General features: G+C 37.6%; 1 long non-coding RNA gene across 1 annotated transcript in view; it reads right to left on the minus strand.

Annotated features, from left to right (window-relative positions):
- The window catches only part of LOC139999150 (uncharacterized), a 132,623-nt gene extending 116,060 nt beyond the window's left edge, over positions 1-16,563 (minus strand). Inside the window, exons 1-2 of the long non-coding RNA XR_011804267.1 lie at positions 16,362-16,563; positions 15,354-15,424 (exon numbers count right to left, since the gene is read on the minus strand). This is a non-coding gene — a long non-coding RNA (uncharacterized lncRNA). The remainder of the gene's footprint in view (positions 1-15,353; positions 15,425-16,361) is intronic.
- Positions 16,564-17,146: the final 583 nt, after the last annotated feature.

The following is a 17,146-nucleotide window of genomic DNA, read 5'->3' on the forward strand; positions in this document are numbered from 1 at the left end:
GGAAAGGATTTAGTGAACCTGTGCTAGATGTTTTCAAAGGTATTTCTTTTTCATACATTATCCTCATACAGGAACAAACCTGGGAACATCTTTTAAATACCATTTTTCTCAGGCTGCTTAGGATGCTATTTCTGGAACCTGTCTGATCACCTGAATAACCTGATTATTACGGTCTTATTCTTGAGTGAATTACTGACATTTAAGAGACTAGTAGAAAACAGCTTATAGGAATTTATGAATAGCAAATTATATTTCTTCATGTGAACATGATATTTTCAGGAATAATGCTGTTGTGTGTTAACTCTGGTAGGCAGCCACTCACTCACTACACCTCAGTGAGATGGGAAAGAAAATCTGAAAGTAAAAGTGACAAAACTCATTGGGTTTAGATAAAGACAGTTTAAGATGCACATGCAAGCAAAGAAGAACAAGAAATTCATTTACTACTTCTCACAAGCAGGCAGATGTTCAGGCATATCAAGGAAAGCAGGTCCTCAGTATGTGTAATGTTTACTTCAGAAGAAAAATGCCATAACTATGAACATGCCCCCCTTCCGCCTTCTTTCCACTGGATTTTACTGCTTAGCACAACACCATGTGGTGTGGGATATCTGTTTGGTCTGTTTGGTTCAGTTGTCCTGGCTGTGTCCCTTCCCAACTTCTCGTGCAACACCAGACTCCTCACTAGCAGAGCTGTTTGAGAAGCAGAAAAAACTCTGAGCACTGTTTAAGTAACAACTAAGTAAGCACTGTTTAGTAACAACTAAAATATAGGTGTGTCATCAACACTTTTTTGGTCAAAAATCAAAAAGATACCACTATATGAGCTACTATGAAGAAAATTAACTCTGTCCTTCCTAAAAACAATACAATATGTTCATTAATAACCAAAAGTATTAGTATTCTTTCATGTGGCAAAACAAGCAAACAAGCAAAAATTATAGTGAAATCTAATGTTTTACCCAAAACATGTATCTGAATTTTACACATATTTTAACTTCTCTAAATTAGTCTTAATTTTGTTTTTACTTTACATTAAAATCTACCTTCACTGGTACCCAAGTCAGGCCTTGATCTTGTGAGTCTGGTTTCAGGGCCCTCTTTTCATAAATAGGAAGTGAGCTCAGTTTGTTTCTTAGTAGTTATGTCTTAGCTGCAAGCTACATTATTAAAAGAATTACTTCTCAGAAAAAAAAAAAAAAATTTGCTAGTCAGTGTCACCTCACCTAAAAAAGATTTGTGTTCAAAAATATGAAAATATTTGCACTGAATTATAAAACACCATGGAACTTGCCAATTTTTTTTTTTTTAAAAGTGATGGTTCCCATGTTTTCATGATTGATAAAATCAGGAGTATTTGCAAAAGAAATGCCTAAAAGATATTTTGGAACTACACATAAGGAGAAAATATCAAGTAGAAAGCAAGTCTGATATTCTTTAATGTTGTACTTTAATGTTTTTCAAACAGTGACCCAGTGACCAGACTTATTTTTATCCACTCTCTTTAGAGGGAAATAAACCCTAAACTGAGATCAATGTTACATAGGTTTTAAAGTGGGATGGAAACCTGTACATCTTCATTTTCAGATCATCTAAACACATGCTCACTTTGCATACAGATACATGAAGGAGTATGGAAGAGAGTTAGAGTATTTTGCAACAGAACTTGGGGTAGGCAGCAAGGAGATCATAAGATGGAATTGAAGGAAGAGGAAACAACTTCAGATATGTGATAGTAGGAGTCACGGGTGCCATGAAGTAGATATTACTATAGTTTCAATTATGCAGTCAATATTGTCAGCATAACTTTGTCAGTGTCACCATATTTTCCTTCTCAATTTCATGTTGACAATTTTGATGTTTGGCCTTATTTAACTCCCTTGTTGTAATGCCTTTACATGACAAGTTTTTAGTAACACGGGCCGCAGGGGTGGCTCTGTAAGAAGAATCCAGAAGCTGTCCCATGTTTCAGCCAGCTCCAAAAGGGACCCACCACCAGGCAGAGTGAAGCCAATAAGTGATGTTGTCTGCACCTCTGTGAGAGCAGATTTAAGAAAGGGAAAAAAAAAAAAAAAGCTGCACAAGAGCTTTTGGGAGAGTGAGGAGTGAGAAACAGCCTTGCAGACACCAAGGTCTTTGAAGAAGGAGGAAGAGGAGGTTCTCCAGGCACTGGAACAGAAGTTCCCCTGTGGTCTGTGGGCCCCTGGGAGAGCAGGCTGTCACCCTACAGCCCATGGGTCCCACATGGAGCAGATCTCCGCACTGCAGCCTGTGGAGAGGAGCACCCACAGGAGCAGGGAATAAGGGGGGAGCTGCCACCTGTGGGGGACTCATGCTGGAGCAATTTGCTCCTGACAAATGGACCCCATGGTACAGACACATGTTGAAGCAGTTCTTGAAGAGCTGCTGCCTGTGGGAAGCCCCCACAGGAACAGTTTGGGAAGGACAGCATCCTGTGGGAGGGATCTCACTTTGGACAAGGTAAGAGAGTGACCATGAAGGAGCGGATGAGACAAAGTGTTGTAGAGTGACTGCAGCCCCATTCCCTGTTCCCCTGTGCCACTCAGGGAGAGGAGGTGGAAGAAGGTGGATAGGGGGAAGGTGTTTTTAGTTTGTTTTCTTTGTTTCTCACTTCTCTAGCTTGTTAGTAATAGGCAAGGAATCTTACTATCTCCCTATGCTGAGTCTGTTTTATCCGTGATGACAATTGTTGAGTGATCTCCCTTTCCTTATCTTAGCCCTTGAGCTCATTTCATCATATTTTCTCCCCTCTTCCCTTTGAGGAGGAATGAGAGCGCAGTTGTGGAGGAGTTCAGCTGCCCACCTGAGTAAAACCACCAAACTGTTTAGAAAATAAATTCCTTGTTTCTAAGTGGTGAGGTTGTGTGTCTTTAGCAGCAAGACTAGTTATTTTCTGGATACACAGTCCCCTGAACTGGTAGATAGGCACAAGGAGCAGAATGAAGCCCTCATAATCCACAAGGAACCCGCTACTCTAATTATATGTATACAAGTCTATGGGGCCAAATGGGATCCACTGGAGTGTACTGAAGGAGCTGGCAGAAATGCTTGCCAAGCCTCCCTTCTTCCATCATGGCTATAAGGGGAGGTTCCACTTGACTGGTAGCCAGCAAATGTGACATCCATTGACAAGAATGAATGACATCCATTGACAAGAATGACAAGAATGACAACCCTGAACGTGTGCGGGGTTTGCTACTCCACCTGGATCCCTACAAGTCCATGGGTCCGGATGGGATTCATCCCCGGGTGCTGAAAGAGCTGGCGGACGTCATCGCGGAACCTCTCTCAATTATTTTTCAACGATCCTGGGATTCTGGAGAGGTCCCGGTAGACTGGAAGCTGGCAAATGTTGTGCCGATTTTCAAGAAGGGTCAGAAAGAAGACCCTAGCAATTACAGGCCTGTCAGTCTCACGTCAGTGCCTGGTAAAATCATGGAGAAGATGGTTCTCGAACTTATTGAGGCGCACCTGGGGGACAAAGCAGTCATTGGTCCCAGCCAGCATGGGTTTGTGAAGGGCAGGTCCTGCCTAACTAACCTGATTTCCTTTTATGATAAGATCACCCGTATGGTGGACCAAGGGAAACCAGCTGATGTGATTTTTTTGGACTTCAGCAAGGCTTTTGACACGGTTTCCCATAGGATCCTACTGGACAAAATGTCCACCATACAGCTAAATAAAAACATCATACGATGGGTGAGCAATTGGCTAACGGGCAGGGCCCAAAGGGTTATGGTGAATGGCGCTGCGTCAGGCTGGCGGGCGGTCACTAGTGGGGTCCCTCAAGGCTCCATTTTAGGGCCGGTACTTTTCAATATTTTTATAAACGATCTGGATGTAGGAATAGAAGGTATTTTGAGCAAGTTTGCCGATGACACCAAACTTGGAGGAGTTGTGGACTCTGTTGAGGGTGGAAAGGCCTTGCAGAGGGATCTGGATAGGTTGGAGAGCTGGGCGATCGCCAACCGCATGAAGTTCAATAAGAGCAAGTGCCGGGTCCTGCACCTGGGACGGGGAAACCCTGGCTGCACGTACAGACTGGGCGATGAGACGCTGGAGAGCAGCCTTGAAGAGAGGGATCTGGGGGTCGTGGTAGACAGCAAGTTGAATATGAGCCAGCAGTGTGCCCTGGCAGCCAGGAGGGCCAACCGTATCCTGGGGTGCATCAAGCACGGCATTGCTAGTAGGTCGAGGGGGGTGATTGTCCCGCTCTACTCTGCGCTGGTGCGGCCTCACCTTGAGTACTGTGTACAGTTCTGGGCACCACAGTATAAAAAGGACATGAAACTGTTGGAGAGTGTCCAGAGGAGGGCTACGAAGATGGTGAAAGGCCTGGAGGGGAAGACGTACGAGGAACGGCTGAGGGCACTGGGCCTGTTCAGCCTGGAGAAGAGGAGGCTGAGGGGAGACCTCATCGCAGTCTACAACTTCCTCGTAAGGGGGTGTCGAGAGGCAGGAGACCTTTTCTCCATTAACACTAGCGACAGGACCCGCGGGAACGGGGTTAAGCTGAAGCAGGGGAAGTTTAGGCTTGACATCAGGAGGAAGTTCTTCACAGAGAGAGTGGTTGCACACTGGAACAGGCTCCCCAGGGAAGTGGTCACTGCACCGAGCCTGACTGAATTTAAGAAGAGATTGGACTGTGCGCTTAGTCACATGGTCTGAACTTTTGGGTAGACCTGTGCGGTGTCAAGAGTTGGACTTGATGATCCTTAAGGGTCCCTTCCAACTCAGGATATTCTATGATTCTATGATTCTATGAAGAAGCACAGGAAGGAGGATCTGGGAAACTACAGGCCTGTTAGTCTGGCCTCAGTGTCGGAGAAACTCATGGAGCTGATTGTCTTGAGTGCCATCACACAGCACTTACAGAACTTATCAGGCCCAATCAACATGCATTTATGAAAGGCCTTGATGAAGCTGGTCTTCCTCTGTGACAAGTTGAAGTGCTTAGTGGATGAAGGACTGTCTGTAGAAGTGGTCTACCTAGACTTTGGTAAGGCTTTTAACATCATTTCCCACAGCATTCTTATAGAGAAACTGGTTGCTCCTGGTTTGGATGGGTATACACTTCATTGGGTTAAAAACTGGGTGGGTGAGTCATGGTGAATGGAGTTAAATCCATTTGGAAGCTGGTCACTACTGGTGTACCACAGGGCTCAGTATTGGGTTCGTGGGGACAGTTACCTTCAATATCTTTAACAATGATCTGGATGAGGGGATCGAGTGCACCCTCAGTAAATTTTCACCAAGTAAGGCATGAGTGTTAATCTGCTCGAGGGTAGGAGGGCTCTACAGAGGGATCTGGATAGGCTGGACCAATGTGCTAAGGCCAACTGTGTGAAGTTCAACAAGGCTAAGTGCTGGGTCTTACACTTCGAGCACAACACCCCATTCAATGCTACAGGCTGGGGGAAGAGTGTTTGGAAAGCTGCCTGGAGGAAAGGGATCTGATAGTATTTGTTGATAGCAGCTGAATATGAGCCAGCGGTGTGCTCAGGTGGCCAAGAAGGCCAACAGCATCCTGGCTTGTATCAGAAACAGTGTGGCCAGCAGGACTAGGGAAGTGGTTGTCCCCCTGTACTCGGCTCCGGCGAGGCTGCACCTCAAATACTGTATTCAGTTTGGGACTCTTCACTACAGGACGGAGATCAGGATGCTGGAGAATGTCCAAAGAAGGGCAATGAAGCTGGTGAAGGGTCTAGAGAGGGTGAAGGGTCTTATGAAAAGTGGCTGAGGGAGCTGGGGCTGTTTATCTTGGAGAAAAGAAGACTCAGGGTAGATCTTATTGTACTTTATAATTACAGAATCACAGAATCACAGAATTTCTAGGTTGGAAGAGACCTCAAGATCATCGAGTCCAATCTCTGACCTAACGCTAACAGTCCCCACTAAACCATATCCCTAAGATCTACATCTAAATGTCTTTTAAAGACTTCCAGGGATGGTGACTCCACCACTTCCCTGGGCAGCCTGTTCCAATGTCTAACAACCCTTTCAGTAAAGAAGTTCTTCCTAACATCTAACCTAAAACTCCCCTGACACTTTAGCCCATTCCCCCTCGTCCTGTCACTAGGCACGTGGGAGAACAGACCAACCCTCACCTCACTACAGCCTCCTTTAAGGTATCTGTAGAGAGCAATAAGGTCGCCCCGGAGCCTCCTCTTCTCCAGGCTGAACAAGCCCAGCTCCCTCAGCCGCTCCTCGTAGGACTTGTTCTCCAGGCCCCTCACCAGCTTTGTCGCCCTTCTCTGGACCCGCTCAAGCACCTCGATGTCCTTCTTGTAGCGAGGGGCCCAAAACTAAACACAGTACTCAAGGTGTGGCCTCACCAGAGCCGAGTACAGGGGGACGATCACTTCCCTAGCCCTGCTGGTCACACTGTTTCTGATACAAGCCAGGATGCCGTTGGCCTTCTTGGCCACCTGAGCACACTGCTGGCTCATATTCAGCTGACTGTCCACCATAATTACTTTAAAAGAGGTTATAACGAGGTGTGGATTAGGCTCTTCTCACAATCACCAAGTAGAAAGATGAGGGGAAATGGCCTCAAGTTCCTCTAGGGGAGGTTTAGTTTGGATATTAGGATACATTTCTTTACTGAAAGGATTGTGAGGGATTGGAACAGGCTGCCCAGGGAAGTAGTTGAGTCACCATCCCTGGAGGTCTTCAAGAAACACATAGATGTAGAATTTAGTAGCATGGTTTAGTGGTGGACTTGTCAGTACTGTTAAGGGTTGTACTAGATGATCTTAGAGGTCTTCTCAAACCTGAATGATTTTATTATTCTAAGATTTTTTGGTTCCATTTAAAAATTTTCATTGGGGGAAGGCTTGTTTTACAGAATTTTAACTGGAGCATCAGCTATCTGTAGTTTTCTGCCACGGTCTTTACAAAAATCTCACTAAAATCTTTCTGTTTCGTGCATAAAACTACTAGATTTCTTGTCACTTAAAATTGCAATATATTAAATATACATAAAAAAGCATTAGATATTTCATCAACTGCTTTAAAAATATATTTTTAGATCATCTGCTTTCTATATGTTGCTAGAATACACCATGCAGGTGTTAAACCCACTTAATCTCACTTTTATTATGAGATGGTTCATGGAATCATAGAATCATTTAGATCTGAAAAAAACTTCTAAGATCTTCAAGTTGAACAATTAACATAGCACTGCCAAGAATACTTTACTTTTTTCTAAGCATTAGAGTCTTGAGTCTAACATTAATTTTCTGATATGCTGTGGAGTTATTATTATTTTATTTTTTTTTACAAAATCTGAACACCACCCATCCAGCATGGTTTCCACACTGAGAAGAAGCACAGTTTTGCTTGTTCTTTAACTTCATCAGTTGTAGTTAAAAGGCAATGTATAACTCCTGAAAACTTTAATGTCAACAACGGATAATTAAGTCATTGCATCTATTAGTAAACAGAACTAAAAAAAAAAAAAAAATTGCAATGAAAATTCAGAATGTATATGCAGACATACACATATATATGGTACGTATACATATAAAGTTATTAAATTCATAATTTTTCAGCAACAGAAAAATAAAACTCTCAATTACAGGAGCTAGAAAGCAGAAGAAAAAGGACTAGGAAAATAATTTTTCTCTTTAAAAAAGACAGTGCCCATGAAAACAATATAAAGCAGTGCACAGCATGAAAAGCACAGCAAGGTACAGCAAAAAATGTCCATTGTGGGTTGCAGATTTCTTTCTTGGAGTCTTTTCTATGCTATAGAGGAAGAGTTCTTCAAAAATATGAATGCTATTTCTTCAGAAGAGTACCCTCCTTTGGTCCTTGCCCTGCTGGTTTTGCAGTGATTCTTCTTCACTTGACAAGTTTGCTCTCGAATTCTTATAGTTCAGAAGGTTGAACAGAATCAATGGAGACACTTGGACACTCATTTAAGTTAAAATGACCATGCAAAACTTAAAAAAAAAAAAAAAAAAAAAAAGGTTATGTATAACAGCCCTTGTGAGTTAGTAAAACTTTCAGTCTCCTTTAACACCGTTGGTTAGACTTTAAATGAAGAGTATTACATGGTTTTGCAAATTTGTATCAAGTGATTACTATTATATTTTGCTAAAGTGTTGTAGGTTTCCAAACATTGGACTCACATACAACAGAAAACACATTTTTATTTATACTTCACGGTATTTTGTGCAGGGTTGGTATACGTTTTTGTTTTACAAGTAAGCGATGTATGATTTATAGTGTAACAATGATTACTAAACAGAGGTTGGTTGTTGTTTTTGTTTTTGTGCTTGTTTTGTTTGCTTTGTTTTGTTTCACTGTTAGGGAAAAAAGGAGGATAGGAAGAAAAAAAGGTGATTGTTTCAGTATGAGAAATTATCCATAACACTGAGCTAGTTATGCTGTACAAAGTAACACTCGAGTGAATAAGAACCCTAAAGTTAATTTTATATGCTAAATATCAGAGAGAGATTAAATATATATAATTAACATATCTTGAGAATAAAGCACTTAATAAAACATAAAATGGTAGTTTTATTAGTTAATAAAAGTGTGAAAGTACTCAGTTTTCGCACATTAAAATAGAATATATTAGTTTCTAATACTATAGCCATGGAATGATATATAAAGATACACATCATAAGAGGCATTCCAAATATTTTAATATTTAATTAAAAAAATACCATAAATAGCATAAATACCATGAAGAAGAATGATTTATATAATTAAAAAACTACAATAATAATAATAGTGAACTAATAACAAAGAATAATAATAATAATAATAGTAAACTAAGGTGTATCCTCTGGAGATTAAACATTTGTCTGCTTATTAAACAAAATTCCTTTCAGTAAAAAATAAGAAAGACATTCACTCAGACACTGAGCAGTGAGTGCTAAAGATTTCAGTCAATCTGCATGCAGGGTCAACCCATCACTTCAGGAACAAACATAATATTCTCAAAGTCTGTACTCAGCAAAAGTAGCAGATTAAGTCAGCAAAAGACAATATTGGCACTATCTGTGTGTGGAAACTCAACAGAGCATTTTAGATACTATATATATAAAACTTAGTTTTGTGTGAAATACATTTACTGAATGAATACTGAATTACAGAAAGCCAGATAAACTTCTTAAAAAAGACAATTAAGAGACATTGTATCAATTCTTCACAGTATCATATGTTCATTCAGCTAAACCACCTTTGAAATTTAAGGAGAAAAAAGAATAAATAATAAAAAATAATAAAAAAGCAGAACACACAAAAGTCTTTTGAAGACATACTGCTTATCTGAAGCATATTCCCAGAGGCCTGGCTAGCAGAGCTTCAAAGTACATGATACTAGCAATTTAGCTGAGTAGAAAAGCTATGGTTAATTTAGTGCTGCTTCCATATCAGTTTACATTTGTTCCTACAGATATTTTCTCTCTACTCAACACTACATGTCAATAATACCCTCATTTTGTGTAAAGAAGAGATTAGAATTGTGGGATGCACCTGCCACAGAAATTTTACACAAACATATGCGTTGAAAAATTATCTGCAAAAAGCTTGTAATACTAGCAAGAGAAAAGTGCTCTGTTGTACAGGTTGAGTGCTGATTTCCATCATTGAAGGCATTCAAGGCCAGGCTGGATGTATCTCTGGGCAGCCTGCTCTAGTGGTTGGCAACCCTGCCCAGAGCAGGGGGGTTGAAACTAGATGATCTTTAAGATGCTTTTCAACACAGACCATTCTATTCTATGGTTGTATGACATCTTGTTCTTCAGGGCAAATCATATTTTATTTCAGTGGGGAAAGCATCTTCAGTTTTAAACAAAAATAAAGAAAAAAGAAAGTAAAGAGAAAAGGAAGAAAGTAAAAAGAAAAAAAAATGAAAAAATGTTAAAACTCAGCTATTTTATATTTTCAAAACACAATGTGATGAACAACCAAAGACCTCTCTCTTAGCTTGTATTGAACATTCCCATATCACCCACCAGTATGTATTACTGACAAAAGCAAGATGGACTACAAAAATTTTTTTATAGATTATATTTTCCCTCAAAAAGGGGAAAGTGTCATTCATTTGGCAAATAAGCATATTAATTCTCAGTTACCAGAAATATAGGTTTACTATTTATACAGGCACACATAAATACAAAGAGAATTAAGGAGTGCCAGAAGATCATTGAACTTTTCTGCAGTAATTTCTATGACTTTGGATTGATTTTCTATGAAGTAGGTAACGTTTTGAGGTTTGCTTGACTCTATCATGTAAAAAATCTTGTAAGCAGTTTCCCAAAAATGTTCAGAAATATAAATCTCAGATTAAAAAATTGTTCAGTAAGTACTTGAAGGACTTAAATATTCCTGTCAAAGCAGATGTACTAACCCTTAAAAATCTTACAACAGTGATTAAGACTTTGAGATGGATATTCAGAAAACATGCTGAAAACTCAGAAGCTCACAGCAAGTATAATTGGTATAGTACATGAAGGACTGGTTCTATGAAGAGCAATGAAATGCCCTAATATTTATACTCTGTAGTATAAATCATGCAAATCTACCATCTTCATTAATTTTCCTTCTGTTTCTGTATCTGCATGTGAGTTATCCTTCCCTACATAAAACATCCCAACATCCATTTGATTGAAGGTTCTGCTCACTTGCTTAATGTCAAATGTGAAAACATGTTTAAGCTAATTGGGCCATTATTGGGGATGTAACATCTTAACCCACAGTACTTTTTCAATAAATAGGATAAGAAAGGATTCTGTCAGCATAATGCTGACAGAACCTAAAGTTACCTTTAAATTGTTACTAAGTCTAACTTTTGTTAAAACTGTTGTTAAAATATTCAAGTAAAGTATGATAGGAGCTCAGTTTAGTTTTATGGTAAGTGAGACATTTTGGATAAATGTGACATGCTACCATGCAGGAGAGCTAACTAGATTTCTGTCTCCACATGAAGTGTTTCTGTTGATGCCCATGATGTAATCAAAATGTCGGAGATGTTTTTAGATTCCTACAGCGGCACCTTCTTTTCCTTCTCCCTTTCTCTGATTTCCCTTAAGGAGACCTCTTTACCTCTTTTTAGCTGGCAAAATAAATGTTATAAATGTATAAATGTTATCTTTTTTTTTTTTTTTGTTGTTTTGTTTTCCTCATGATCACTCATCATTTTTGTTTTATTTCTTCTTCTGACAACCACACCATCACAGATGTCATCTCTCTACATTTCTCTAAGGAAATGGCTCTCAGACTGAAATGACAGCCACTATCAGTTAGACTTAAGCTACAGCAAAATGGAGGAGGATGAGGAAGTCATATGCTGCAACTCACAAATTAAAGCAGAAAATAGGTCGATTACAATAACTCAGATGATATTTGAAACATACATAGGAAGAACTCTTTAATGTGCTTAGGACAAAAATACAGATGGTATAAAAATCTTTTTGGAAAAATGAGAAGTTGCAGAGGCTGAATGAAAGTGTGTTTTAAGACTGTTTAAAAACAGCCACTAAATCTAAGATTATTATATGTTACTTTTCAAATTCAAACTCTGAACTTGGCATCACCTTAGAATCAAGCATCACCTTATTTGTTAATTCCATCCAGACGGCAGGCAATATCCCGTCTTCCTATTTTCATAACCAATTGCTGATAGGTCTTTCTGGTGGTCTTTTAGAACAAAAAGATATCAGATAGTGTATGCAGCTTTGTTGTAGGTCATCACAACTGAACATCAAAGGTTTCTGAAATGCAGTTTCATATTCTCACTCTAAAAAAATTGTACAGACTAATTGACAGTGCTTTTTAGAGTCAAAAGGGAGGTTTCTGCTAGAACTTAAAATCACTGTGTAAATTAAAAAGGCAGCAACCAAAATTTAGACCCTGATCATTGGCTCTAGCATTCTTGGAGAGTCCAAGCCAGGATGCAGATCTGATTTAAGAAAATTCCAGAGCTTCACCATACAAAAACAAACTATTTTATATAATTTTTTTGGAGTTTGAGCATGTAAACTGCTTGTGTAGATATAGGTTATTTGATGACCTAATTAGGATAAAGTCATGCTCACATACAATTCTGGGATATTATTCAGTGGAAATTCCTTTATTAATCAGCACAAAAATTGAGCTGTAATGTTCACAACACATTTTCTGTTACTGAACAGTATTTTTCACAGTTGATGAAAAAGTAATTTAGCATAGCAATAGCACACAAGTTTGACAATACATTTCCTTGCTCAGAACACAAACAGGCAAATTCAGAGAAACCCGCACTTTGCACAGAGATGCCTGAAGTAGGAAGTGACATACCTGAAAGATCTACATATTTAAAGATTATCATTTTGGCAAAATTTTATTGCAAATTTATTTGCAATTTATTGCAATTGCAAAATTTTATTGCAAGGAACATGAATTAAACTCTCAGAGTCTAAGCCACTCCTCTTCTATGAATGATTTGTAACAACTTTTTTTTTTTTTTTTTTTTTTTGACTCAAACCCATCATGCTTAATGGCAGTTTATACCACATAGAGACATAATTTCCTAGTTTCCTGTTGTACACTACAAGTAAGATGAGATGTCTTAGCTCTTCACAAGCAACTCAAGGAATTTTCACTGCTATAAAAAGAGGAGAAATAATTGAAAAGGAAAGTAATAAAAAAGCAAAAAGCTTTTTTTTTTTTTTTTTTTTAAAGTAAAGACACTGAGTTTTAAACTTTTACAAATGATAGACCTTTCATAGTAATGAGAGCAACATGGCCACTTTAAATTTAATTTACTTTGACAGCATTTAAAGCACTTAAAGCACTGTTTGTAACTTCAACACTTCTCCGACATACTGTATCTTGATGATGATGTCTTTAATAATAAATGGTGTTTGCTTTTATTTACAAACCTAAGGGTACTTTGTGAACTTTGATATTGTTTCTCTTTGTACAACTGTAGGTTCAGTGAGACGGGAAACAAATCACTGGAAGAAAATACAGGCAACCATGTTTTGTATTGTGTTGTGACTGAACATTATAATGAACAGAGAATGACAGCAATATTTTTATAGTTTTTGCTTTCAGCATACAAATAAAACAATCATGCTATAGACTCTTCCAGCACCATTTCTTTCTCCTTTAAGAAAGTCTGTAACACCTGCATGTACAAAGTGGTTTTGTGTTTGCTCATGAACACAAATATATTAGATTCCCCAACTGTTCAACAATTCTGTTGTGGTGTGCAAAGTGTAAATTTGCATATTAGTATTTCAAATTTATCAGATTGTTAATGTGCATTTCTTTACATTGACACAACTTATTCAAAAATAATCAAATAGTGCACAGTATGAAGCAGGACAAGCCCAGCTGGGTAAGCCAGTAAAGATGCAATTTATTTCTCTAGTAACAATGATTATATAAAGGTAGGTCTGCAGGCTCCTGTGGGTATTAGAGCCCAACCAAACCCATAAAGTGAAAACAAAGTTAAACAACTTCACAAAAGACAGAAATAGCCTTTTAAAGATTCACCAGAGTACTTTCTCTGTGTCTAATCTAAGCAGCCATCATGGAGAGATTGATGGGCACTGGCAAAGATGCATTTCACGAGGCGGCTGTCTGCTCAATGGTATTAGAATGGAGCTATCTGTCTTCATTGTGTTCCATTAACATGCCCCTCAGATCTATCAGGAAAATGTCTACAGTTCTACTTTATAAATTATTACCTCTGACAGTTAAATATTTTAGACCATATTTAGTAATACGGTCTGATAATTCTTTATTTGCCTGCATATTTTTACAGTTTAGTTTCCATGCTTACTTGAAAAGAGAACAATTTTGTTTGTTTGTTTGCTTTCCATGAATAGGGGTCCTTCTCGTCCTTGTAAGGTGAAAATGATTTTTAATTTACTTGACTTCAACAGTGTAGTGTATAGAAACAGAATAGTTGAAGAAAATCTTTAAATGTACTTCATGTCAGAAGAAGACAGGTGTTCACTAAATAGGATACATCTTTTTTAAAGATAGGTATATGCCTGTCACTATTCATTTAAAGAATCAGTGTATGGAAACTATGTTTATAATTGCTTTCACTGCAGAACAGAAAGCAGACATCTGACTCAGTCATTTTGTTATTATTCACTTGGCTTGTGAGGTCTTCAGTTTTTATTATTATTTTTTATTTCCACCAATTACATTCTATTAATAAAATTTGAAAACTACTGGCATATGTGTCACACAAACAAACAAACTGATATTCTAGTGTATTATCTTTGCCCTGCATACCAGATAGACTTCAATAATATAAAATATTATTCATACTACATTTACTTCAACATCCTCTCGAACTGCACAGCTAATGGTTTGCAGTGAGTTTTTGAGGGTAGGAAAGAATAATAGAAAAGGGTGCTCAGTGTTTAAAAATCATCAGCCTAATTTTCAGGCTATGTAGTTTTTAGTCTACAATGTTTTTGTCTGGCTTACTAAAAAAATAAATCCTCTGTTGCATATATATATATATTTTTTTCTGTTAAAGTCCCTCTGAGAGATGCTTTCCTGTATGGAATAAATGAAGTGCATCTAACAGCAAAACAATCCTTTCTTTTTGAACAATGATAAATAACAAATGTATTGCAATGTTTGGTAATGTAGAGGAGAAATTTAATGTCCCAGAAGCCACAAGAAAGAGACCACTAATGTTGCACTTCCCAGGCCCTTCTATACAACAACATCAGTGATCCAGGTGGGATTTAAAAACAGGAGTCTAACATGCCCACAGATATATAGATGTTTGCTTAGAAGTCATGCTTAAACAACCTTTTTTATTTGGTTGGATCGACGGTGTTTCTAATGCTGCTTTCTAGACCACTTAAAGAAATAAAACTAACAAAAAAAAAAAAAAAAAGTGAAGGATACAATATAGAGAAGTGAATTTCGAAATTGGAAGGTTATCATTTTAACTGCACTGATCAGAGACACAAGGGGAATCAAGTGAATCTAGTGAATCTAGTAAGCAAGAGGATTTCTAAAATGATAAATATTCATGGAAATATATATATATATAACTTTGACAATTTAGGGATCTCTAATCAAAAGAATTCAGTTCTAATGCAGTTGAAGAAAGAAAATGGAGAAAAATAGTCATAGAAACAATATTAAGAAAATATAAATGGATATCTGTGAGGTATGCTTAAAGGAGAAAACCTATCCTAACTTAACCTGAATTTTTAGAATACCAGGTGACTATCCCATTCTACTCTCAGTAGCGTCTATAGATCCTCTTGATTGTAGCTGAGGGAAGCTAAAAGTGAGAAGGTTGAAAAAGTAAGAAGTAAGAAGAAGAAGGTTGAAAAGTAAGAAGTACTTACATGCGGGCTGTGTTAAAATCTTGTATTTTTGACACCAACAATTCTTGCCATTCACTTTTCTTTGTTCCTGCCTCAAAGAAGAGTATAAATTAAGAAGTATAAATTAAAGAAACTTTCCTCATCTTGAGTTTTAAAGTTTTGAAGCCATGAACTTGCTTTTAAGTGCATTTCCTAATGAAAATATTCTGTAAGTATATAATTCATAAAAATCATCAGCATTCAGTTTAGATTGGTGATACTGAATGGTAAGGATTTTGAAAACCTCTTGAATTTGTGGCTCTAGCCTGTAAGTTTACTGTTAACACTAAAGTAAAAACTACAGAATATTTTCTTCCTTTCTCATATAGTATATTACATTTAAATTTAGTACCTCGATATGAAATAGATTTTTGCTTCTAGAATAGCACCACTTGTAGCCTTAAGTGTATGTAGCATTACATAAAGGCCTTACAGAAGCAGCTGCTTTCATTTTACCAATCACTAATTTGTAAATTCACATAGGTCAATGAAGATGATGATAAAATGCATGAACATATGCCTGCTTAATATTGAGAGCATAGCTGGTGAAAATGAGTTGGTAGATGACCTTATCACCTTTTCACAGAAAATCCTGTTGCTAACATTTTAAAATCATTATGTATTCAAACAAACTTCAAAGATGATTTTAAAATAGCGCTTTCAGGACAGGCAGTTCCGTATTCCATGACAGAAAAAGAATGAATTCCAAATGAGGACAAATGCTATGTTTTAATTAGAAAATAAATAAGTAAATAAAATACAGATCAAATCAAAATAACTGTTGTTGTTTTTATTTGTTTGCTAAAAGATAGATTCTACTAATAAAATAATTTTTAAAAAAATAAATAAATCACTGGGATTTATTAACCATTAAATCAATTACTAACAACTGGTTTGGGAAAACAGAGATCTCACTTTTGTATCTGTTCCATAATTAATACTGAAAGTCCTGCCATGGGAACAAAGAAATTTCAAACAGCATAAACTTACCTTCAACAGCTATTCCAACTCTATTTCCAGTTCTATCTCAACAGCTATTCATTATCTGCTCCAGTTGAAAGCTAGGAGCTATATTTAGTTGAAATTGGGCCTATAAGATTTAAATCTTTCTGATTTCTTACAGAGATGTTATCCAACATCTTTGCCACTGTGGACTTAACGGTTTCTGTTCCTGCCACAATAAGCTGCTTGAAAAAGCACATGAGGAGTGCAGTTGATGCAAATAACATAACACTGGCTCTATCAGATGAGGATACGCATACAGACCATCCAGAATCTTGCTTAGAAATCATCCAATACTAATACCAAGGGTAGATTGTACAGTACTGAACACAAAAGCAGGCAGTTTCGTAGAAATCTCATCCTGCTTCCAGTCACATATTACAAAGCTAGCATGTTCTTACTGTTTGAAATATAATGGGAATATAAAATTCAAAGCCTTTTAAAATTTATTTTTTATTATTATTTTTTATTCCCCTATACCACTTAAAAAGACTCTCAATAAATGACTGCCACAATCAGTGGCATCCATGTAGCACATGGCAACCACTTACCAAAAACAAAAATTCATGGCTAATTATCCACCTGATGTAAAGGACCCAATCCAAATTTATGCCACTCTGGCAGAAGAAGAGGGTATTTAACTGTGAGCAATGCTGAATGTGAATGAAGTGTTAGGCTTATGAAAATTAGTGAGAATTTAGGAGACTAAAGCTGTTTGAAGATTTTAAAGGTGCCTTGATAAACAATGTAAAAGGAAATAAATTCATATTTAG

The sequence above is a fragment of the Anas platyrhynchos genome, chromosome 1 (assembly GCF_047663525.1).
Source record: "Anas platyrhynchos isolate ZD024472 breed Pekin duck chromosome 1, IASCAAS_PekinDuck_T2T, whole genome shotgun sequence".
Classification (NCBI taxonomy): Eukaryota; Metazoa; Chordata; class Aves; order Anseriformes; family Anatidae; genus Anas; species Anas platyrhynchos.